We start from the raw sequence: 27,748 nt of genomic DNA, 5'->3' as shown, positions 1-27,748 counted from the left end.
CCAATAATAGATCATATTTATCGCATTACCATCCTGAATTTACATGCTCCTAATCGATGTATTTCTGACGAAATCATAAAAAATCCACTGATTAGTGGTTACCAAATTAATTAGACCAGTTGCCGCGCTATTAGTGCATTGTGGTATAGGTTCAGAAATTTCACTTTTCGTACATGCATGAAAACTTCGTATTATAAGCTTTAGTTGCCCAGTGCAGTAATTGTAGTCCTTGCCCCTATAACATACATATCTTACTTGTCACCAATGCGCTATAATTTTTGAGAAAAATGCACAAATAGGCACAAAATTGGCTAGGGGTGTAGTACCCCCTTAAGCTCAATTGGACACATTCCTGCCATTTACCCATGTGCCCATTTCACCCCAACCAAGCTGGGTACAATTTATATTAAGCTTCGGCCACCGGTGCTTATATGACCAGGTTTGGTGCTCATAGCATTTAATTTAGATAGGAATATAATTTTCCACTAAGTTGTAAGCGCCAGTCACTAGTTGCAATTTAAAAGAGGGCTGATAAAAATCAGAGAAGGTGGAGGAGAAGAAGAAGAAGCAAAGACTGAAGAAGAAACCGAAAAATGAGACGACTACGACGAAACGAAGAAGAAAACGATGAAACAAGAAGACATAAGAAGAGGAGGAATATGAAAATAAAGAAGAAGAGTAAGGAAGGAACAAAGGTAAACATCACTCTTTTGCACCATACATATATTATTAAGTTATCAATAGGAACTATTTTTCCGTGAATATTCCGCGAAAAATCCGTTGGATCAGAGACTTTTCATGGATTTTTCAACCGATACCATATTTTTTTGTCTCCTAGTGTATGGTACATTCATAATAAAGATATCGGTGTCAACGACTTGAACAATACTTCTCAGCAGCTCCAATACGTAGCATAAAACAACAGTTAGAATTTAACAAGCATGCAACATTAAGAATATTTCTCTTTCAGAAAAATATTTTTTCATTAATATTCGTGTATAATGTCGTTACCCTACTACATTTTTTTTGTAATTTTGAGAACAAAGTACAAAATGTGGTCCAAGCTTTCATCAGTTACATAATCACCCGAATAATTTTGGATTATTTGTTAATCTGTATCATTATCATTTGTTTGTGTGCAAAGATTGGTGAATAAATATGTTTCAATGCATGCTTGAACCATATCTTGTACTTTGTTCTCAAAAGTACAAAAAAATGCCGTACGTAACTGATGATATGACAAAACCAGCTCTGGGCAAAACCCACACGTCACTTCAAGCCATCAAAACACTCAAAAGCTTGCACAACAAACAACCAACAACATATTTATATAACTTCCATTTATTACAATTATCATTTAAAATGACAAAATTCTGCTATTAGTATGTACGTGGGCAGGATACTATGTTTACAATTGGTTGGAACTCAACAGTATATTCCATAAATGACACTATCGAGATTATTTAAATAAAGACATCCATAGCATCGTTTTGTCGCCGTATTTGGTTGAAATTGTGATACATCTGTGATAGCCAATGGCGATTTCAAAGTCGTCAAAATTGACTTTAAATGCAATAGGATGCATTGACGTATTTCTGTTCTAAGTATACACGTGGCAGAATACTATAATTATAATAGATTAAAACTCAACTGTCCATTCCATAAATGTCATCTCTGAGTTTATATGAATAAAAGCATCCATAACACCGTTCTGTCGCCGTATTTGGTGGAAATTATGATACTTCTCTGATAGCCAATGGCGATTTCAAAATCGTCATCATTGACTTAGTTTAACTGCAGTAGGATATATTGAGTCGAGTATAGCGATAAATTTTGTCATCGATTAATTTTTCTATCTCTTATTATGTAATGAACAATGGGTGATAAAGTCTACTCAACATTGGAGATATTCAACATAATCTCTTATCTTTAATAACAAAAATGGTATAGGTCTAAAAAGAGTACAGCATCATTCCTATGTTATCGGTCTACAAAGTCGTAAAAACCGCACCAGATTCCGTACGTTTATTCTCGAGATATTTAGAATTATGCAACAATACCTCAATTTGGCGCGAGATTTTCCTGACTACTTTTCACCATAAATCAGGCAGTGTCCATACGCTATTGTGTTATGCTAATGTCATTACGTAATCAAGCATTCAACATCGCTAATACATATTTGTTTTGAAAGACAAAATTACAAACTTGTATTTAGCATAAGTAACAGTTATCAAAGTCATGCAAGAGCGGAGATATACCATTGTTGCGGGAACTTATTGACCAGCCCTCGTATATCTGTATTTAAAAAATACAGGGTGGGCCATTAAAAAGTTCACACTTTTTTGATGGCTTATTTCTCAAAAGTGCAAACACATATTAAAATAAGTTGAACATATTTGTAAACCTTTATGTCTGGACTGTCATTGCTGAAAAGGGCATTAACATCCATGGTCTAATTACAAAATGGCGGCCATTTGAAGCAAGGGGGTCAAAAACCACTTTGCACACACGTAAGATCACGCGATATATGGTGGTCGCTGGTTCACACCACAATGGATTAGGAACAAAGGAAGAAAAATAACAGTACGCATGAAAGTTCTGTCAATATTTCTCTTGTAAATTAACCATATTTAAATAAATATTTCTTTTTCAAACAGAATATGTAGCCTTCCAGTTGATCAGAATATGTAACAGTAGCTTTAAATAATCTGCGCAGTTAACGTTTGTTTGCAGTCGCATTCTAGATAATGTGCATAATTTTATACCCGAGTCTTCATGATGGTTATTGCACTATAACATAAATCTTATATAGAGATATAACAAGATAAATTTATAAATAGGTGTTAGGAATGTCTCTCCTTCTCTTCGGAAATTATTTCTTCATAATGTAAACCGTAGCAGTGCTTCAATGGAAACGAGTTATTTGTCTCAAATTGTCATGAAATTAAAAATATTGCACTAGAAAAGTAAGAATACAAGTAAAATCATATTTGACTCTGATAAAAATAGTTCCGTTCTTCATTACTGCTTATCATGGTTCCATAAAGTCACGTATTTATGCATACCACAGTGAAAATACTTATGTCTTTAAAGTGTTCTTATCGTCCTTCAACGTGGCCTCCTTGCTCGCGAATACAAATCATCGCACGATCGTACATATGGTGAACTGCTCTTGAAGTAACCCTGGTGCGTCGGATCCTTGTGAACGCATCTGTAATACGTCTCCTCAGCTCCCGCAAATTCCTTGGCGGACCTGCGGCATACACAGACGCCTTGACATCACCCCAAAGCCAGAAGTCCAAAGGTGTCAGATCAGGACTCCTCGGAGGCCACTCCACATGATGTCCACGGCCGACAACACGATGCGGAAACAACTCCTGCAATCTGTCTCTAACAGCGATAAGACGGTGGGCTGGCGCTCCGTCTTGAAAGAACCACGCCCTGCGGATGGCCCCGTTCGCTTGCTGTCCAAATATTTGGACCAGTTGAGGCTCTAGTTGATCATTGATTATGTCGAGGTAAACGTTTCCATTTATGTTCTGGTCAACGAATATCGGTCCTATCAACCGGTTGTTTCCTGTGACGGCTGCGAGAACACTAACTTTGCGTTTGTAATGTGGGACGTTAAAAGCAAAGTCTCTCGGAGGATTGCCTTTCGGTGCATACATCCGTACGTTTTGAGATGAGACAGACCCGTCCATTTGAAAGTTTGCCTCGTCAACAACAACAGCGGTATCAAGAAAGCGACGTGCTCTGTTAACTAACCAGTTACAAAACTGAAGTCGCCGATTTGGATCTCCTGGTTGCAGTCCATGACGCTTAAGGATCTTGTAAGGGTGCCATTCGATATCATGAGTGATAATTCGTCTGAACGTTGTCCTTGGTATATGGGGACAATTGTTCCGTCGAGTACTCAATCTTGGGTTAGCTTGCAAATCCCTTCTAACATCGGCAATGTGATTGGCTGATCTTCCTGTTCGTGGTCTCCCACTGTTAGATTTGTTCCGATTGAGAACAGTTCCATGTAAGTGAATCTTTTGTTTAATATTATAGATGTGTCGGCGACTAGGAAGTCTGGTATTCGGAAACTGGTTCGGCCATGCATTCAGGACAGAGCGCACCTTTCCGGTTCTTGAAATATCCTCCTCGATGAAAATTCGTTCCTCCTTTGTAAACTGCCGCATTTTGAACAGCAAGAATCACCTCAAAGTACTTACACGGGTATCTCTAACATGAATGACAAGAACGCACGCAAGGCATTTTAAATTTGAAGTTCCTCCAAAACTAGTGTATTTGTTATGTAAATGAGCATGTCCAATCAGCCTTTTGTGTCAATTTCACAGGTGAATGATTTTCAAACAGTAAACAACTCATACACGCATGAGTCCGATGACCCCGGCAATGACACTCAAGTAAATGCATATAGAGTCATCAAACTTTTTTAAAACTTGCTTAAGCCTGAAAACTTAATATGCATGATCATTGTCTATAGTCTTACGTGTGTGCAAAGTGGTTTTTGACTTCTCTGCTTTAAATGGTCGCCATTTTGTAATTAGACCATGGATGTTAATGCCCTTTTCAGCAATGACAGTCCAGACATAGAGGTTTACAAATATGTTCAACTTATTTCAATATGTGTTTTCATTTCTCAGAAATAAGTCATCGAAAAAGTGTGAATTTTTTAATGGCCCACCCTGTATATATATTATGAGAAAATGAGAAAACCTTCCGTAGACTTTTATGTGCTAAAATTTTGCTTGCATATATTTCAAGTTATCGTGTCAAAAAAACGAGTGACTATCGTTTTTATCTCATTGCTAAGATTTGCTTAGCGATCAAAATAAATAATGACCATTACTCAAAAACGGGTGATTGTATTACAAATCTGTAAAATGCGTTGGAAGCAGAATTTATTTCTGCACATTTTGCAGCAATTGACTAAATATTGACGTCAAAGCGTACATTTAAATCAATGTAACCCACGATTTCAAAGTTGCAGTAAATTAATTAATTTTGTATTCAATGTAATGGAAGGAAATTTGTGTAATGATATCTGAGTGTTTTTCTATTGTACACATTTTCATGTAAGTGCAACTTTCAAATCTGGACCTCACTACATTAAATTGACCGGTGTTTTATTGTTTTCAGGTCTATCGTATCAAATGAGGTGTCAAAATGCGCAAAAATAAATTCTGCTTGCAACGCAGTTTACAGATTTGTAATGAAATAGCCCCTATTTGAATAATGGCCATTATTTAAGGGGGGTTAGTTACTTTTTTTTGAGATGTTTACATATATAACTGAAACGTCCCATTTGATTCGTTTAAACAACGATTGACAAAATGTACGCATGATTCAATAACATGGGGCATTGAATTTTGAAGCAGTCATTTGGAATAAGGATATATTATTAAAAGAACCATACAAGAATCAGACTTTGTAACGTTTTGTATTGGTTATATTGATTCTTTTAATATAATTATTCGTTGTAAACAGCTCCGTTTACAGCGTTGTCTACAGAATATTTACCACTTAAACCACCATGTCGTCAGCCTGCTACGCTAATTGCTTAAGTCATTTTTAGTAATTTTGAGAACAAAGAACAAAATGTGGTTCAAGCATGCATCAATTAAGTAACCATCCTAAATATTTCGGATTATTCCCTATTATTATTATCATTATCACTTGTTCATGTGCAAAGATTGGCGAATAAATATGTTTAAATGCATGCTTGAACCAAATTTTGTACTTTGTTCTCAAAATTACAAAAAAGTGACTTAGGCAATCAGCGTAGCAGGCTGACGATATGCTGCGGAACAAAGCATTTGCAAAATGTTATTTAGGATTAACGCATGGAAGAAAAACAATATTCTATTTTTTCCTTTCGTGGTAACAAACAACATTACTTATGGGTACTACTAGTCAAGATAACCTAATCATATCAGAGCAGTACACATGACATAACCAGCGGGAAATATGATGGATTTTGACAAGGCAGGAGACGAGTTCTGTCTATTAAAACAAAATTGTGCGGCAGAACTAGAACTATGTGTATATCAACTTCAGGGTCAGGCGTACCTATCATTTTGAACATTTTGAATAGAAGGAATTGAAATGCTACTTTCTATTACCGACACTAGTCTTCGTTCTATAGTAATCAAGTCTTTGACATAAACATCATTCAAAGAATAAAGCGATTCTAAACTGCCTATTATAACGTAGCCGGTTCAATAAAACATGAATAACAGACAAGAGAGACAACGATATACGAGAGCCTTTCAACAAAGCCAATTAAATTCATCGTGAGTTTTATAAGAACACTTTTTATGGGCATGGATGTAAGGTAAATACACAAACAAACAAACCATAAAAATAAAAACAAAATAATGTAGCATTAAAAAGATATTAACTCTTTTTTATAGTATACTTTTATTCACCAAATTTGTAGTCTGAAATGAAACATACAAGATGTATTCAATAATACGATAAACGAGTTGTAACTGTCCACTAGTTAAGTGCCAAGGTCAGATACAAGACTAGTGTTTATACGAAGCCTGTAACTTACCAATTACATTATTTACACTATCACCTACAGCTTAATATGTGCTCATTGTATTTAATTTGACGCGGAGACTCACATTTGAATTCGAGATAAGTGACTGATGCTAAATCTGTAGATTAATAAAGACTACGCATGTTAGATTACATTAACCCATTGGGATATTCCCGTTAAAATTCCCTACTATTCCCGTTCTTAGCAACTAATAGAAGTCTTAATTTTAATCTTCCACACACGGAGTGTGAATTTCAAACGGGGAAGTCTGAATGGGTGACTCCTGTTTCTGTTTCTGTTACGGTAACTTCCCTTGGGAACAAAGCTGCATCTAGTACACTAAGCTGGTTAGACCAGTTACATTGATGAGAAACGTTTTACGCCTAGGTTAATCAGTCATGCTGGCTGACCATGTATAGACGTCAGAATGCTTTTTACTCTTGGACCTATTAATTGATTAAAGTGAATACAACGACAGAGGTGGGGGTTCGAACTCACAACCTTGTGATCACGAGTCTGGTGCTCTATCCACTGCACCACAAGGCCCACTGGACTCCATGGAATTCAACTGGACTAGCACATTACGTAGACGAGTAGACAGGAAGAAAGTTTTAAGAAGTTTAAAAGTCAACATAGAAAGTCTGTAAATGTTCTCAATCAGTCACGCCAATCGTGTCACATATCAATAGTTATATGAGACGCGATGTTTGAAATTCTATTTATTAACACAGAATGTTGTTTCATAAATGAACGATGCTTAATGGTAATAATAATGAACATTTATAGTTGGGGTAGGGAAGTCTTGAAATGAGATTAGTAGAGTTGCACCCTATTCGGTAATCGCTCCATTTATTTTCATATCGTATTATAGTATAATACTTATAATACTGTGATAATAAAGAGCGCAGTGATTTATAGAGCGCTACACACAGGCGCAACCTCTAGACGTCAATCCACAAGACATCATTGCAACCATGTGTAACAATGGGCTTTCAATAATATTCCAAAGGTTCATGGCCTCGATAACTATGAAGGGTAATCGTTACAAAAGATTTCTGGTCTTCAAAGGTGGTTACAATTCAATTTGGAAAGCCACACTATTAAAGTCATGCGTGATAGAGAATCTTGACATTAAGTAGACGCAGCAAGTATTCATGTGAGGCGGTGTCTCTCTGAGGAGCCTTTCTTGAGCACTTATCACTTAAGGGAAGACGTTGCGTGTGTAAAACAAAATACTTTATGAAGAGACACACTGTGGTGCAAATAGCACAAGCATTTATCATTCGCTCGCTAGCGAGAGCTTTAAAACCACTCAGTAGCACGTATCTTCTTATTTGAACTAAACGGTACGATGCAACTCAAATGGTATCAGCCAATCGCTCCTTACAAGAGCTTGAACTATAAATTTGGCATTATAAGATCACAGATATCATCAAAGCATGACCAATGTGAACAGTGAGTCGTGAGAAGACACAAGCCTTAATGCATAATTCAACGTCTGCCATGAACGAGTAAATGTCACTGTATTGCATTAACAAATTATTGTGTTAGGAAGGTGGCCTTTTGTTACAAGGCTCTATAATCTTTATCTCGGATGTCATTGCAAGCACTCATCTAAACAGCATGTACGTTGATAATGATAATCATATACTGTCTTTTTTACAAACCCACATTTTTGACACTGATAGGTCAATTTCGTATGTGTTGGTCAACATTAATTCGTAGAGTGGTTGATGTCCCACCATCTCTGCCGGTGATACAACAGCGTCATCTCATGAGGGCGAATTTTTCCGTAGAAGGCCTAGCACATGACTTTGTTGGTTGCCTCCTGATACCTATTCATTCTTTTTCGAATCCACATTGATTATTTAATTAAACGCATAAATGCAATGGTTAATTTATTTTGTTCTTGATTAAAAAAATATATTATTTCTAAACAATAATAAAACAATGATATAAACACTATTAACAAAAAAGAAATTCCACTATAAATCAAAGCATATTTTCCACAAACTCATTTATTATATTATTATAATATTTATTATATTATTTCTAAACAATAATAAAACAATGTTATAAACACTATTAAATCAAAAGCATATTTTCCACAAACTCAGGTATGCCACAAATATTAATGTTGTCTGCTACAATTCTATTATTTCCAAAAAGTCATAGACTTTAGGCATTAAATGGCAACTTAGTCGTCAGTGATATGACATGTATTGTGGTAAATGTCACTGTATTGCGTTAACAATTGTGTTAGGAAGGTACATGGCCTTTTGTTACAGGTTTCTATATTCTTTATCTCGGATGTCATTGCAAGCACTCATCTAAACAGCATGTACGTTGATAATGATAATCATATACTGCATTTTTTACAAACCCACATTTTTGACACTGATCTGTCAATTTCGTATGTGTTGGGCAACATTAATTCGTAGAGTGGATGATGTCCCACCATCTCTGCTGGTGATACAACAGCTTCATCTCATGGGGGCGAATTTTTCAGTAGAAGGCCATGCACATGACTTTGTTGGTTGCCTCCTGATACCTATTCATTCTTTTTCGAATCCACATTGATTATTTAATTAAACGCATAAATACAATAGTTAATTTATTTTGTTCTTGATTATAAAAATAAATTATTTCTAAACAATAATAAAACAATGATATAAACACTATTAACAAAAAAGAAATTCCACTATAAATCAAAGCATATTTTCCACAAACTCATTTAAAAAACAATCAGGTATGCCACAAATATTAATGTTGTCTGCTACAATTCTTTTCTTTCCAAAAAGTCATAGACTTTAGGCATTAAATGGCAACATAGTCGTCAGTGATAATGACATGTATTGTGGTAATCTTTTAAGGGGCATTCATTTTCTTTAATGATTGTGTGTTTTCATAACAAAAAATTATGAGTATTAAACTAACACCTTCAAAAAAAACCGCAAGTTCAGATATTTCACAATATTTGTTTTGGTCTGCGTGTGTATTTTAAAAGATTTTATTTCTTCTTGTCCCTATCAGTTGATAGAATGAAGGACCCCTTTGCTGATCAATTGTACGTTCACTGCATAATTGAGAGTGGTAGTGGACAGTGCAATGCAGCACTGATTGAATCAGCCAATTTACCTAAAGAGAAAAATATCGCATTTTGTGGTCAAAATATAGATTCCCAGTCTGTTTATGCAGAAACAGAAATAGAACAGAAAAGCATACCACCGGCATTTGCTCCGAGTTGTGTACCCATTTTAATGGTCGTGACAGGCATGTTTTCTCATTTTTAGGCTACCTCGTGCGTAATAAACATTCATTTTTTCTGCAAAAGTTCTACTTTTACACCTTACTAGTTGCTTTATGCTCGTGTTTCAAATCTTACCTATGAGCTCAATGCGAGAATTAAGCGAGAAATGACTCGTGTATTCCATTTTGTAGTGTTTTCCAAAAAACGTATTTGGCGACTTCTTTTCAAAAATTTGTTACGTAACAGCAGAGGTACACGCCGGTAAAGGGTACCGGAAATGAGCTAAGTTGCCGTTGCACTGTTCCTTGTCTAATCTGACACCAATCAATTGTCCAACGCATTGCTTGAATCTGTCAAAAAATATATCTGTATGCAAATGCAAAAGACATGTCAGTGTCCTAAGATTGTTGAGGCTTAAATTCCTAAGTACAAGTCATTAATCTCCTATCTCATAATATGTGTGTAATTTTCATACTTTAATCTCATGGATTTATAGTTCTACACAATAATAGTGTCATATTGGCTTCAATCGGGCCTTCATTTTGCAACAAAAAAAATGCAGGAGGAAATCCTACTGTTGTCACTTTTGAAACGCTAACCTTTGACACTCAAATGTATAAAGTCGCATCGTGCCGAATTAAGTATTGACTTACTTGACTTAAAGCCGTCCTACTGAGGTAGGTCCCGGAGATGGCTTCCCAACTAGTTTGAGTCTCCACAGCTGTCTGTTGGTGGCCAGATGTCCTGCCGCTGCTACTGATGGTATTCCTATCTCTGAACAGAAGTGCTGATGTCCTCGAGCCACTTTTCCTTAGGTCTTCCTCTGTGTTTGTTGCCTTCTATGTGACCTTCGAGCAGGGTTTTTGGATAACGGGTGTTGTTCATTCTTTTCACATGACCAAACTATTTGAGTTTTTTGGTCATGATAGTTGTAGTCAGATATTTGTAGTAATGTAGCCGCTCCCGGATGCTAGTGTTTCGGATTCTTTCTCTTCGTGTGACTCCTACTATTTTCCTCAAGCATGACATTTCAAACACTTGCAGTCTCTGTTCATCTGATTTCTTGAGTGTCCCGGTTTCGGCACTATATGTGATGATGGATAGGACCAGTACTCGGTATAATTCAAGTTTGGTTAAAATCTTGATGATCTCTCGACTTCCAAATGGGGTCCAGCTTCTGCATGGATCCCATAGTAAGACCAATTCTACGTTATTACATGAATGGATGCGTCGTTCGAAAAGAACAAAATAATTTTGAAAAACTTGATTTTCATTGCTGGGTGTTTCTAATATTACTCCTCCCAGGTAAACGAAATCCGCCACCTGCTTCAGGTGTTTCCCGCCAATCAGAATATAAAGTTGCACTTGTTCTCAGTTGATGTCCTGGACTTCAGTTTTGCTGATATTAATAGTAAGACCAAACTTCTTGCTGAATGTATCAACTCTCGTAACCAGAAACTGTAGGTCTGCTTTTGTTTCCGCCAGATGTTGCTGATGTACTACCCTTGCACTTTTTCACCTATCTTTTCGTCTTGGATAGCCAACCTTAACACTAGTTCCAGCAGAATGTTGACAAGTTGTGGAGACAATATGCATCCTTGACGAACTCCTGTCCTAGTGGTAAACCAAGGTGTAAGCTCTCCATCGACTCTTACAGTGCTTTGAGATGTTCCATAGAGTACTCTTAGAAGATCGACGGTCTTTGACGGGTAGCCCAGGTGTTGCATGGTTTGCCACAGACCCTCTTGCCATACAGTGTCGAAGGCCTTCTGGTAGTCTATATAGCAGCAGTACAATGGTTTCCGTTTTTCATTATACTTTTCAGCCAGTTGTCTAAGGGTGAAGAGTTGACCTATGGTGCTCCTTCCCGGTATTAAAGTACACATAACAAAATTATATCATTCTTCAAGTAATGGCTTTTATATTAAGAGTACAAATGTTTCTTTGTTGGTATATTTCACCTTTAAAAAGAATCAATAGTATGGGTGTTATTTTCGTATCTTATTTCTCTGCAATGGTCGAGGTCCAATGCCCTTTAACATATTTGCAATGGGCAACAACACACATCCTTGATATTGTCCATCATTTTCAATTAAACGTGCTTCTCCCTTTAAGTATAAAATAAGATGATTCCCACAATAGAGCAATGACTTCAGGTTTCAAATGTCTGTCGATGTCAGTTTTCAATTCCAATGACAAAACGTCATCCTTGTTCTTTCCAAATTAATGCTATTTCACTTATTTCAGTTTTTTAAGATTCAAGTATTAATAGTAAATGTTTGACATGCTTAAAGCTATTTCAAATGCATTATTTTTAGATCAAAAGACATTAATGTTGTAGATATTGTATTCTAAAACATTTGTATCATAAAAATGTAATGGTAAAGTTAAAGACAACAATGCCAATGCGCTATGATAGCATCAATGCTCGTCTGGCAAGGCGCAGTTATTTCACCCTAATATGTTGCTGATTGGAACAAATCGAATTATTTCATTGTAAAATGAGATCACATTACGGTTCATATCGATGTTCTTGTGAGTTGACAATTCAGGATTCAATGTTAGCATTAAACGTAAGCACGCACTGCCATGAAATGTCTTGAGATTAAAAGTATATGTCAAGTTAAAGAAGGCAGGGTACCACTTTGATATTATATGATTTACAACTGGTGGATAGGGGCAAATCGTTGGCAGGGACTGTCTTTTTGTTAATGGTTGTCCCATTGATATTGCATTGTCATCAATATAGGGTACCTTGCTTCTTGAAGGTAGTTTTCTTTGTCAATAAGATTCACATTATTTTGAAAGCTTTTTTTTTTGCGATATCGAGCAAACTCAGACGAAAAGCATCTTTCCTTTTGTCAATTTTAATCCATCAACCAATCTCCTATGGGTTTAAATACAACAGGTGGACAAACGATGTCCTTCAAAAATATTGCTTTGGGGCGTAAGAGGCTAACGTATTGTAGATATCTGTTATAAAAAAAGAACGATGTGTTTACAATATACAATACAATAATGTGACGAAGGAAGATATGTCGCTTCGCGATAGAGCAAACGTTAATTTTGAACTTTATTTGCATATCATTTTGTCTGAGACATGACATTAATTGTATCCAGAATCGTATCCGGGATCTTTGGTATATTAGAGCTTGTTTATTAGGCAAGAACGTAACACGAAGATAACTCATTATTAATTATTTGATTCATGTTATTATTTCACTTGCCATTAATACACTTCACATTTCGACAGGAGGATCAATTCCTAATACCCAATAGAGTGTGATATCATATGGCAGTTACATGAATTCATTGGAAAACTAAATACATTATAGAATAAAATTGTTTTTAAGAGGAGAAATATTTGTTTCAATGTGTTGTAACGTATAAGGGGAATACTGCAAATACTGGTAATGTAAGAAGAAAAAAACTTACTTTGTCAGGCTTAAATTGCGTAATATGTGTTTTATTTGTGTACAACAAATAAAATAATTATATTTTGGTAGTACCAATCTTGAGAGTAAGATAAAAAAAAAACACTTTGTTCTATGCATCAAATTAGTATGATAGGTACGCACATTTCAAGTATAAGGTCGATTGCATTTGAGGTAGCTTTAGATTTCGCAATCAACAGATAGTTAATATAGAAAGCAATGTTTTAGAATCCGAGCGAAGAAACTAGGTAATAACAATAATGACTCGTTTCTATTCTTTGAAAAAGCCAAGTTCAGGAAAGTATACCGTGCTAATTTAATTAAGTATCGTAGTAAAATGCCATCATCTGTTCAACTGAAGGCTGTGTATTGTCAATATGATTTTTTAATGAAAATATGCATTTATTATGTTGTCATTGAAATTGGTTTAAAGATACGGCATAAAGAACTGCTCAGTTAAAATGGCAATTGTGTTTATGAATACAGTCAAATGCGCATATTATGTCGAGGAAAATCAAACTTCAGTCTCTAGTTTCATTTCATGTGCCATATCCAGTGCTTTACTTCAAGGAAAACTAAATCCCCTTTGGACATAAAAAAACACCCGAGATATGGTCATTTTATTGTTACTCGGAACAATAAAATACACTTTAATGCTACGTAATATTGCCTATAACTCAAAATTAATATTGACGACCCATGACTTATTTAGCTTGAACAAATCACACGTATTAAAGAAACGCATATCTGGCTTAATTTCAATGGATTTTTCAGCAGATTTGTATGAATATGTTAAATGGGAAAGAATTATGAGAAAACATTATCCGTATGAGACTTTGCATTTGGAACCCTGATATCGCCACCTGACGCCACGCCGCGGCGTGCCGATGTGTGCATCGTTATTAAACATCGTTATTGTGTATTTTAATACAGTGAAGCGTTAAGCCTAATGACGGTGTACGAACCGGCGGCGCAACGTCATCAGTGGTCTAAACCCAAAGACATAATTTAGCAAAAAGGTGAATGACGGATGACTTGCGTCTGATGATTTGCGTCACAGATGATATCTTTATTAGAATTATCGAATGTAGTTCTGTCTTTGTGATTATATGATAGAACAAATGTGAACTTATTTATGGATATAGGCTTGATGGAAATAGGCATGAGTGCCATGACATTTTCTATAAGACAATTCATCATTTATCTAGAAAATAACACAAAATTAAAATAATGTTAGCTCAACAAGACAATTATTTAATTGTATTTCACCATGCTTAATTTTCCGATTTTTTATGTTTGACTAATGTTTGAAATATGTCGATGCAATGATCCAAATAGATTGCCTACAGTGATCACTCCAACGAAATAAAATATTCACTCTTTTCAGAGTGAATTTTACTCTTTTTAGAATGAATTTCACTTTTTCCATTAAATATCCACTCCTTCATTCAAAGAATCTATTCATGTCATATGACTATCGTTTTTATCCCATGGCTACGATTTGCTCAGTGATCAGTTGTCGAAAGGTTTGAAGATGTAATCTATATGTATAACAAAAACGTCCCACTTGATTCGTTTGAAAAACGATTGACAAAATGTACGCATGATTTATAAACATTGGACATTCAGTCATTTGGAATAAGGATATACTAAAGAAACGAAAAAGGATCAGACACGGTAACGTTTTGTAATGGTTATATTGATTATTTTAATATATTGATTGTAAACTGCTCCGCTTACAGCGTTATCTACAGAATATTGACCACTTATGGAAATTAAACCACCATAAATTATAGCATGTTATTTTTGGACTAGTGAATGAGATTCGACGATGTAATGATGGAGAAAAACAATGTTCTTGTTTTCCCTTTCGTGGTAACAAACAACATTACTTGGTGGTACTGCTAGTCAAGATAAGCCAGTAATATCAGAGCAGTACACATGACATAACCAGCGGAAAATATGGAGGATTTTGACAAGGCAAGAGACGAGTTCTGTCTATTAAAAACAAACTCGTGGGCCAAAACTAGAACTATATGTATATCGACTTCAGAGTCAGGCTTACTTATCATTTTGAATAGAGCGGATAACAATACTAATACTTTCTGGTACCCAAACTAGTCTTCGCTCTATAGTAATCAAGTCTTTGACATATATACATCGTTCAAAGAATAAAGCGATTCGAAACTGCCTATTATAACATAGCCGATTCAATAAAACATGAATAACAGACAAGAGAGCCAAGGACATACGACAGGCACTCAACAAATCCAATAAAATACATCATGAGTTTTATAAAAACACTTTTCTACTTTTTATTTCTACAAAGTAATAATAATAAATAATAAAACAAAAAGAAGTTTATTAAGAGCGCACTATTGCACACCAAGCGGCCTCTAGGCGCCGAATACATAATAGACAAAATAATGGAAAAATAGTACAGCATTTATAAAAACTACAAACTTATCAATATACAAAATATGAATGAAAAATAAATATTAAATAAATAAAAAAATATGCATACAAACGCAGGCCAGCTGCACAGAACATAACAATATGGGCAAAAATAGCAAAACACAACCATCTCCATCGAAAGGATGGAGACGCCTGTGTAAGAAGCATGAGAGACCCACCGATGTAGCACAAGTGTCAATCAGTGGGCCTCACATGCCCCTCAAACATAACCAATGCAATTAAATATATAATAAAAATACACGCAAAGAAAACACTATTCTCATAATATTCAAAACAACATGTCAAATAATTAAGCAAAAAACACAACATCTCCATCGAAAGAATGAAGACGCATGTGTAAGAAACGTGAGAGACCCACCGATGTAGCACAAGTGCCAATCCGTGGGCCTCACATGCCCCTCAAACATAACCAATGCAATTGAATATACATGTAAGATACTTATAATAAAAATACACGCAAAGAAAACAATATTCTCATAAATAACAACAAGAACAATGATTAAGCAAAAACACAACCATCTCCATCGAAAGGATGGAGACACCTGTGTAAGAAGCATGAGAGACCCAACGATGTAGCACAAGTGCCAATCCGTGGGCCTCACATGCCCCTCAACATACCCAATGCAATTAAATATATGATACTTATAATAAAAAACAAGCGCAAAGAAAACACTATTCTCATAAAATAAATAACAACATGACAAAAATTTTAGCAAAAACACTTCAGTACTTCAATGTGCTCATTGTATTTAATTTGACACCGAGAATCACATTTGAATTCGAGATAAGTGACCGATGCTAAATCGGTAGATTAATAAAGATTACGAATGTTAGATTACCTTAACACCTTAACCCATTGGTTATTCCCGTTGAAATACATACACCCCTTATGGATTTCAAACGGGGTAGTAGCCTGAATGCATGACTCCATTTGAAATCTACACCCCTTGTGTGGAATATTAAGGCCATATCGTACATAGGGTAAGTATGGAATTCAACTGGAATAGCCCATTGCGTAGACAAATAGACAGGAAAAAAGTTTTAAGAAATTTATAAGTCAACATTGAATGTCTGTGAATGGTCTCTTTCAGTCACACAAATCGTGTCACATGCTAATAGGTGGGTGAGACGCGATATCGTAGCTAATAGTACTTAGTATGTCACAAATATCAACAATAGTATGTCAAGATAAACATATTTGAAATTCAACATAGAATGCTGTTTCATAAATGAACGATGCTTAATGGTAACAATGATGAACATTTATAGTTGGGTTAGGGAAGTCTTGAAATGCGATTAGTAGAGTTCCACCCTATTCGGTAATCACTCCATTTTCTTTTATATATAATAAAGCGCAGTGATTAAAGTGCGCTACGTATAGGCACATCGCCTAGACGTTGATCCACAAGGCAGCATTGCAATCATGTGCAACAATGAGCTTTCAATAATACTCCAAAGGTTCATGGCCTCGATAACCATGAAGGGTAATCGCTACAAAATATTTCACGTCTTCAAAGGTGGTTACAATTCATTTTGGAAAGACAGACTGTGGAAGCCATGCGTGATCGAGAATCTTGACATTAAGTAGACACAGCAAGTATTTATAAGTGAAGTGGTGTCTCCCTGAAGAGCCTTTCTTGAGCACTTTTTACTTAAAGAAAGAGGTTGCGTGTGTGTGCAAAAAATACTTTATGAAGAATCACACTGTGGTGGAAGTAGCGCAAGCCTTTATTATTCGCTTGCTAGCGAGAGCTTTAAAGCCACTCATTAGTACGCATCTTTACATTTGAACTAAACGGTATGATGCAACTCAAATGGCATCAGCCAATCGCTCCTTACAAGAGCTCGAACTATAAATCTGGCATTATAAGATTCTTGTTGCACACATATATCATCAAAGCATGACCAATGTGAACAGTGAGTCGTGAGAAGTCACACGCCTTGATGCATAATTCAACGTCTGCCATGAACGAGTAAATGTCACTGTATTGCATTAAACATCGTGTTAGGAAGGTGGCATTTGGTTAAATGACTCGATCATCTTTATCTCGGATTTCATTGCAAACGTTCTAGCAGCAAAATTGTTGATACGTGTTTGACAACACGTCATCCTTGATCTTTCCAAATCAATGCTATTTCACTTATTTCAATTTCTTTATGATTCAAATATTAATAGCACATGTTCGAGTATGTGAAATGCTTTTACTTTACAAAGTTATTTCAAAGGCATTTTCAAATTGGCATATCCCTCTACTGTAAACAGACAAGTCAATGTTGTAGATATTGTATTCTAAAACATTTGTTTCATAAACATGTAATAGTGCAATCGAAGACAATATTCACTAGGATATCAACAATGCTCATAGTAAAGGCCCAGTTATTTTACCCTAATATGTTTGCGGATAGGAAGAAAATGAATTATACCATTGGAACGTGAGATCACATTACGTTTTGTATTGATGTTCTTGTCAACTATCGGCAGTAGACAAATCAGGAATCAATGTTAGCATTGATCGTAAGCACGGCTGGCCAATAAATGTCAAGTTAAAGAAGGCAGATCAGATACGATTTACAGCTGATGAATAGAAAAAATGGGTGACAGGGACTGCCTTTTGTTAATGATTGTCCCATTGGCATTGCATTGTCATCAATGTAGGGTACCCTGATTCTTAAAAGATATTTTCTCTTGTCAATATGATTCACATTTATTTGAAAGCAATACTTTTATTGGGATATGGGGAAAAACAAGAAGAAAAGTATCTGTCCGTTTGCCAGTTTTAATCCATCAACCAATTTCCTTTGGGTTTAAGTACAACAGGTGGACAAACGATGTCCTTCAAAGATATTGCTTTGGAGCGTAAGAGGCTAACGTATTGTAGATATCTGTTATAAAAAGGAACGCTATGTTTACAATACAATAATGTGACGAAGGAAGATATGTCGCTTCGCGATACAGTAGAAATTTATTTTGAACTTTCTTTGCATAACATTTAGACTGACACATGACATTAATTGTATCCAGAAACCGAAAAACGGGATCGTTGGTATAGTAGAGCATGTTTATTAGGCAAGAACGTAACACGAAGATAACTCATTCGTTTAAACTCAAGCCAAATAATTATTTAATCCATGTTATTATTTCTGCCATAAAATAGGCCTACACCTCACATTTCGACAAGAGGATAAATTCAAAATACCGAATAGAGTGTGATAGCAGTAACATTAATTCATTGGAAAACTAAATATACATGTATTATAGAATAACTCTTAAGAGGAGAAACATTTCTTTTAACATGTTATAAGGAAAATACTACAAAGAAACTGATGATGTAAGGACAATAACTTACTTTGTCAGGCTTAAATTGCGGTATATGTGCAAGGTTTGTGTACATCAAATAAAAGAATTATATTTAAGTAGTACCTATCTTAAGAGTAATTGAGATAAAAACTATATACTTTCTTCTATGCATTCTATCAAATTAGCATGATAAGTACAAACAGTTCAAGTATAAGATCGATTGCATTTGAGGTAGCTCTAGATTGAACAAGCAACCTCGCAATCAACAGATAGTTAATATAGAAAGCCAAATCGAATCCAGGTAATGACAATAATTGTTTGAAAAAGCCAATTTCAGGAAAGTATACCTTTAAATTTAATTCAGTATCGTGGTAAAATACCCTCATCGGTTCTGAAGGATGTGTATTGTCAATATGAATTTCGTAATGAAAATATGCCTTTTTAGTTTTTGTCACTGTTCAAATGCTGAACTGCTCAATTAACATGGTAATTGTGTTAATGAATACAGTCAAATGAGCATATTATGTCGATCAAAATCATAATTCAGTTCCAGTTTTATTTGATGTGCCATATTCTGTGCTTTACGTCGAGGAAAACTAAATCTGAGATATGGTCATTTTAGTGTCACTCGGAACGTATTATTGCCTATATCTAAAAATTGATGTTGACGACCAACGGCCTATTTAGCTTTATCAAATCACACTTATTAAAGAAATGCATGTCTGGCTTAACTTTAATAGATTTTTCAGCAGATTGTTAAAAAATGGGAAAACATCTTTTTTTTCATAGAACAATTATAAATTTAACAATACTTAATGAACATAGGTCTGATTGTCATAACATTATTTATAATAAAGTTCATCATTTATTTGGAAAATAACAAAAATGAAAATGGCTTTAGCTCAACAGGGTATTTAGATTATTGTATTGCACCATGCATACTTTTCTAAAGTCTTTTGATGGAATTAACCTAATTCTAACCTAACGCACAGAAGTAAAATTCACATCTTTCTATGATTATTCACTCATTATATAGAGTGAATTTTACCCTTTATTGAATGCCTTTCATTTTTTTTCACTCAATATCCACTCCTTTATCAATAGAGTCTATTAATGTCGTGTAACTATTGCTTTTATCTCATGACTGCAAATGTCGAAGGGCTTGTAACCTATATGTCCTAACTGACACGTCCCACTTGATTTTGTTTGAAAAACAATTGACAAAATGTACGTATGATTTATAAACATTGGGAACTAAATTTTGAAGCAGTCGTTTGAAATAAGGATATATCAAAGAAGGCAAAAAGATCAGACGTTGCAACGTTTGGAGATATTTATATTGATTCTTTAATAATTATATTGATTGTAAACAGCTCCATTTACAGCGTTACCTATTGAATATTTACCACTTATGGAAATAATTATTAAACCACCATGTTGCTGGATAAAGTATTTGCCAAATGTTCTTTTTGGACTAGCAAATGTAAAATTCGATGATTTAATGATGGAGAAAACAATATTCTTGTTCTTCCTTTCGTGGTAATAAACAACATTACTTAGGGATACTACTAGTCAAGATATCTTAATCATATCACACCCATACACAAGACATTAATAGCGACCGATATGAAGGAGTTTGACAAGGCAAGAGAAGAGGTACGTCTATTAAAATCAAAATCGTCTATTAAAAACAAAAACTATATGAATATCGACTTCGGGGTCAGTCGTACCTATCATATGAAATGGAACGGATTGAAATGTTACTTTCTATTAGCGACACTAATCTTCGTTCTATAGTAATCAAGTGTTTGGCATAAACATGGTTCACTGCCTGTTATAACATGGCCGGGAAAATAAACATGAATCACAGAACAAGAGGACATAAAAGAGACATGCCGCAAAACCAATGAAACTGAATTAAATCTGTCATCATATATTCATTATATGAATATTTTCTCCAGTTTTTCCGGATTTAATGTAAATATTGAAGGTTATAATACCACTAATTAGAGCTGGGTAGCGATTTCGAAAAGGAGAGGTAATATTATTTGCATGCATCTGAAAAGGGTGCTTAAAATTATTTTAAAATGCCATGGTGTAAAGTTGAGACCATTTTGATAACAATCGAAGCAATTTTGACCACTGTAGAGGTCAAACCTTGACCTTTGACCTTTTTGCTTATAGAGGGTATCCGTGTTCTATAAGCTGCATATCCTATCAACGACTGCTATACCTTGTTTAGGACTTTCAAAAGAAGTACCTGCATGTGCAACCATGACTGTCTCAAACTAACCCGCCAAAGTCATGCAGGTAACTCCGAGGTCGTGCATTGAATTGGTTTGAATGAGGAATACTACGGGAACCAATGCCTTTTGTTAGAAGTCACACATGAGTGAAGTGGATAACCTCTATAACTTGAGAACCGTACATCACAGATAGGTCAAACTATACCTTTTCTGAATCCTTGTGCCCAAAAATCCTTGAATTTTTTTCCCTGTATAAAGTTCGATGACCTCTACCCGCCATCTTGGAACCAATTTAATTTGGCCTTGGATCCAAATTTGTTAAGCATATCAAGACCTACATCTGTGCCCATTTTGGGGCTTTTCACAATATGTTTCACCATTCTGCAGCACTATGTGGTTCAAGTATCCCAAGCCTTTATCATTCGCTCGCTAGCAATATGTTAGCGATATGTTAACAACATGTTTCACCATTCTGCAGCACTATGTGGTTCAAGTAGCCCAAGCCTTTATCATTCGCTCTCTAGCGAGAGGTTTCAAATTACTCAAATTACTCAATAGCACGTATCTTTACTTTGAAAGTAAACGGCACAATCCAACTTAAAATAATGGTATCAGCGAATAGAGGTTATCCACGTTACTCATGTGTGACTTCTAACAAAAGGCACTGTTTCCCGTAGTATTCCTCATTCAAACCAATTCAATGCACGACCTCGGAGTTAACTGCGTGATTTTGGCGGGCTATTTTGAAACAGTCATGGTTGCACATGTAGGTAATTCTTTGGAAAGTCCTAAACAAAGGTATAGCAGTCGCTGATAGGATATGCAGCTTATAGAACACGGATAGCCTCTATCGCTCCTTACAAGAGCTTGAACTATACATCTGGTAGTATAAGATTACTGTTGCACACATCATCAAAGCATGACAAATATGAACAGTGAGTCGTCAGAAGACGCAAGCCTTAATGCATAATCCCAACGTCTGCCATGAACGAGTAAATGTCACAGTATTGCATTAAACATCGTGTTAGGAAGGCAGCCTTTGGTTAAATGGATCGATCACCTTATCTCGGATTTCATTGCAAACGCTCTAGCAGCATAATTGTTGATAATCATATACTGTATTTTTTACCAACTGTATTTTTGACACTGACCTGACAGTTTCTTATGTGTTGGTCAACATACTTCTTTAGATTTGTTGATGCCCCATAATCCTCTGGAACTCAATGTTACATGTTTTGAGAAGATGGTCATGCGCATGCCTTTGTTGGTTGGCCCCCTGGTACATATTTATTCTTTTTTGGAATTCAAATTGATCATGTCATTAGTCATGCTCTGCTGTAAGTGTAAACATAAATATACAGATTAATTAATTTAATATCACCGATTAAAGATGGGTGACCCGATTGATAGGTGATCCCCACACCATATGCTATCAAAATAGCGATTTTGAAATCAGAAGAAAGCTCATATATTTCTGAATTGTAGGCCTAAATATATTCCATTTAGAAGGTTTTTACTTTTAATGTCCGAACGGCTAGTGCAATTTACCCTACAACTTGGAAATTAGGTTATTTTGGCACATGCCTCAATGTGGTAATACAAAACACAACACGAAAAAAATCTGATCACCTACCTTTAATTGATCTGATTGATGGAAAATATAATTAATTTTAACAAATTATAAAATAAAATAAAAAATATTATGATTTCAAACAATATAACAGCCAATCTGCCTCAAGGGAATGTTTTAGTATTTTGTTGTCCAAACATTTTGTTAGACTAGAAGAAATTTATACATGTATATTCATATAAACAAAAACTTCGTCTCTGTTTATGCAGTTGGTGACTTAATAACGATATGTGTTAATCCAAAATACCATATTGATGTATTACAGAAGTCAAAAGCTCGGTTGAATTGTATTAGACAGTGATTTTGTCTGTTTCTTTTTTTTGTATTGTTTTCGGATGTCTAATCTGACGCCAATCCGTTTTCAACGAATTACTTGTATCTATTGTAATTATTGCATGCAAATGCGAGTCAGTGTCCTAGTCAGATCATGTGGACTAGTGTGCATAACATTAATATACAAGTTTTTAACCACACCATTAGGTCTGCATTCGCTTCCGAAATAAAAGTAAAGATTTATGAGGTTTAAATTCCTTACTTCAGGTTATTCATCTCATATATAATTATATTTGTTTAACTTTCATACTTCAATCTCCTGGATCAAAGTAGCATCGAGTATGTGAAATTAGGAAAAGTGCGAAACGAAATTTACTCAGTGTTCAATCTGAGAAACTTCAACGTTTATTTGCATTCAGCGGGTAGTCCCACAATTACATTCGAAACTACTGATTTGTAATAAATCAACAGCGGACATTTACTTGGCTGAATACCTTCACAGGTCAATGGTAATATTAATGATTGTTGAGCTAAGTTTAACCATCCTATTGGTTAGATGGGTTACATCCACTGTAACTAAAACAGTACGTTCAATGACTAAGTAAGTATACTTAATTGTTGGATTCAAATGGAAATAAAACCATTCTTAATTTGTTGATTGGTAAAAGATTTTTTTCGATCCTCGTCTTTAGGAGCTAAAGTTGTCAAAATGTACGTTGACTCCCTCGAAGCACAAATATATTGAATGAAATGGAATGAGAGTTCATATGTCAGGCACTAGTGAGCCCGTAACAAAATGCAGGATAGGAACTCTGACGTTTGTCATCCAAATGTTTAAAGCCGCAGTTCTTCATCTATCGACCAATTTATTAGTAAATTAAGTTTTAGTGTATTTAAGAAATGGCTTTTGACTTAAGGGTGCAGATGCTTCTTTGTTGCGCAGTATATTCCCGATTTAGGGCTAACTCCGCACATTACATTGGTCTATTGAATCATCAAAAGGAATTGATAGTATGTTTGTTAATTTTGTTCATTATTCCTATCAATTGTCGAGGTCCAATGCCCTTTAACCTATTTCCAAATGCCAACAAAACACGTCCTTGACATTGTCCATCATGAAATGGAGATTGTCCCATTAAGTATAAAATAAGATGATCCACACAAAAGAGCAATAACTTCAGGTTTCAAATGTCTGTCGATGATAGTTTTCGATGACAAGTACGTGTTTGACAAAACATCATATTTGATCCTTCTATATCAATCCTATTACACTTACTTGAATTTTCTACGATTCATGTATTTATAGTAATCGGTTGACAATTGATGTTGTAGATATTGTATTCTAAAACATTTCTACCATAAACATGTCATAGTGAAGTGGAAGTCAATAATGCACTAGGATATCAACCATCTGCCACTGCTTAGTTATTTCACCCTGTTTGCTGAGAGTGATAGGAACAAAATGAATTATGCCATTGGAAAATGAGATCACATTACGGGCTATATTGTTTTTCTTATCGAATATCAGTAGTAGACGAATTAATGTCAGTATTAATCGTGAGCACGACTGGCCAAAATATGTCTTGACTCTTAAGGCTATTTCATGTCAAGGTATGGAAAACAACTGGAGGATAGGGACAAGTGTGTGGCATGGGGCTGTCTTTTTGTTGTTGTCCCATTGACCTTACATTGCATTGTCATCAATGTAGGGTTCCCTGCTTCTCAACGGATATTTATTTTCTCTTGTCAATAACATTCACATTTATTTGTATTTATTTGAAAGCTATTTTATTTTATTTTATTGGGATACGGAGCAAATGGAGGCAAAACGCATTTTCTTTTTTGGCATTTTTAACCCATCAACCATATTCCTTTGGGTTTAAATACAAACGATGTCCTTCAAGAAAAATATTGCTGTAAGCGTAAGAAGCTAACGTATTGTAGAAGTTTGTTACAAAAATGGAACGCTATGTGCACAATACAATAATGTGACGAAGTAAGATATATATGTCTCTTCGCGATACAGTATAAATTAATTTTGAGCTTTGTTTGCATACTATTTTGTCCGAGACATGACATTAATTGTATCCAAATACCAAAAAACGGAATCGTCGCTATATTAGGCGTGACACGAAAGATAGGCCTACCTTATTCGTTCAAACTCACGTCAAGTAATTAGTTGATTAATATAGTTTTGTTGCTATATAAATACACTTTATATTTCGTCAATAACATGGGTATCTTATAGAATAAAATTGTTTCTTAAAGAGTATAAACGTTTCTTTTAATGTGTTGTAATTTATAAGCTAAATATTACAAAGAAACTGGTGATGTAAGAAGGAAAATAACTTGCCTTTTCAGATATAAATTGCGGTAATAATGTGCAAAGTTAGTGAACATAAATTAAAAGAATTCTGTTTCGGTAGTACCTGTCTTCGAACTAATTAAGAAACAATACACTTTATTCTGAGCATTATCGTAAGTAGAACAGTCATGATATTTTAGGACTAAGTGTTCTTGCTTAGAATATTCCAGTTAACAGAAAACAAATAGTATATTCATTTAACAATAATAATAATAATAATAATAGCGACAAGGCACATATCCACTCAATTAAGAGCGCTCAAGGCACTAAAACAAAACAAACAAACAAAAACTAACAAGACAAAGAAAACTGGAACTAAATTAAGAAACATAACTTAAGAATTACAGAATGTCTCTGACATAAGATGAGTTTTAAACAACTTTTTAAACACAGTTACATTTTTAGCAGTTCTGATATAAATAGGCAGTTCATTCCATAGACGTGGAGCTGCGATTGCAAATGATCTGTCACCCCATGTGCGGTTGGATTTTCTTTCTTGAAGAAGTTGCATGTTTCCAGATCGAAGCGTACGGGTGGGAACATAATGTAAAAGGAGTTCAGATAAATATAACGGAGCAATATCATTAATACATTTATATACAATCAACATAAGTTTAAAAACAATTCTTTGTGTGACAGGAAGCCAATGCAGTTCCTTTAGGATTGGCGTGATATGGCAATATTTTCTGGTGAAAGTAAGAATTCGAGCGGCAGTGTTTTGAATTTTCTGAAGGCGATAGAGTTGGTTTGCTGGTAATCCATAAAGAAGTGCATTGTTGTTATCCAAACGAGAAGAGATGAATGAGTGGATAATTTGTTCAGTAGCATCGCGACTTAGGTATTTGCGGATCCGGCTGATGTTACGTAGTTGAAGCGCTGAACAACGAATGACATTAGAGATATGAGGTTGCATGGTCATGTGAGTGTCAAAAATGCACCTAAATTGCGTGCTTTGGAAGATAAGGCAATTGCAGAGTCACCGATGCAAACATTTTCAATGTTGATTTTAGAGAGCTGTTGGTGGGATCCAAACAGAAGAAATTCTGTTTTATCATCATTTAATTTCAAGAAGTTTGATTTCATCCAATTACGGATTTCACTGATACAAATTTCAAGAGAAGCAATTGCAGAATTAGCACTATGTTGAGAAGATTCAAATGATAAATAAAGTTGCGTGTCGTCCGCATAAACATGATAATTCAATTGATGTCGAAGAATGATATTCCGTACAGGGTAGGTGTAAATGGTAAACCACTGAGGTCCAAGTACAGAGCCTTGAGGCACAGAATAATCAAGAATGGTAGAATGAGAAGTAGCATTGCTAATGCGAACATATTGCGGCCTATTTGTAAGATATGATTTACACCAGTCCAGGGCAAGATCTTGAATGCCAAGATAATAGTGAAGACGGGAAAGAAGAATATTGTGGTCAACAGTGTCAAATGCAGCACTTAAATCGAGAAGAATCAAAGCTGTGATTTGGCCATTGTCAAGTGATGTGAGAATGTCATTATTAACTCGAAGAAGAGCAGTTTCTGTTCCATGGTAGTGTTTATAAGCTGATTGATAGGGATCTGATAGGGAAAATTTATTGATATGGTTTGAAATTCTGTTAGAAACAATTCTTTCAATTGTCTTTCCAAGAAATTTGAGATTGGATATAGGTCGGTAGTTTTTGAAGATTTCTTTATCCAAAGTAGGTTTTTAATAAGAGGACGAACATAAGCAGTTTTTTGACTTTGTGGAAAAATTCCTGTAAGAAGCGATTTGTTGACAATGTCAGTAATATATGGCACAAAAATATCAATGTTGTCCTTAATTAGAGATGTAGGTAGAGGATCTAATTCACATGATTTCGATGGTGATTTCATGATGACTTTTCTAACCTCATCACAATCAGTGGGTGCAAAAGAATTCAATTTTGGTACAGACGAGCATGGATTTGATGTAGCACAGATAGGTTTGATAATGAATGTTTTCCGAATGGTTTCTATCTTCTCACGGAAAAAATCAGCAAATTTAATTGCAAGTGATTCATCAGAATCAGAAGACGGTAGCACAGTTATTTTAGATTTTTGAAGAAGTCTGTCAATGACATTGAACAGTTTCTTTTGATCACCCGCACTGTCACTAACTTGTGAAGAATAATATTCCACTTTTGCATTTTGGATCATATTTTTCACCAGGGCACGTTGATTTTGATATTCCAGCCTGTAAACTTCAA

This window comes from Amphiura filiformis, chromosome 14, assembly GCF_039555335.1.
Source record: "Amphiura filiformis chromosome 14, Afil_fr2py, whole genome shotgun sequence".
Taxonomy (NCBI): Eukaryota; Metazoa; Echinodermata; class Ophiuroidea; order Amphilepidida; family Amphiuridae; genus Amphiura; species Amphiura filiformis.
Note: the sequence above shows the minus strand (reverse complement) of the source record.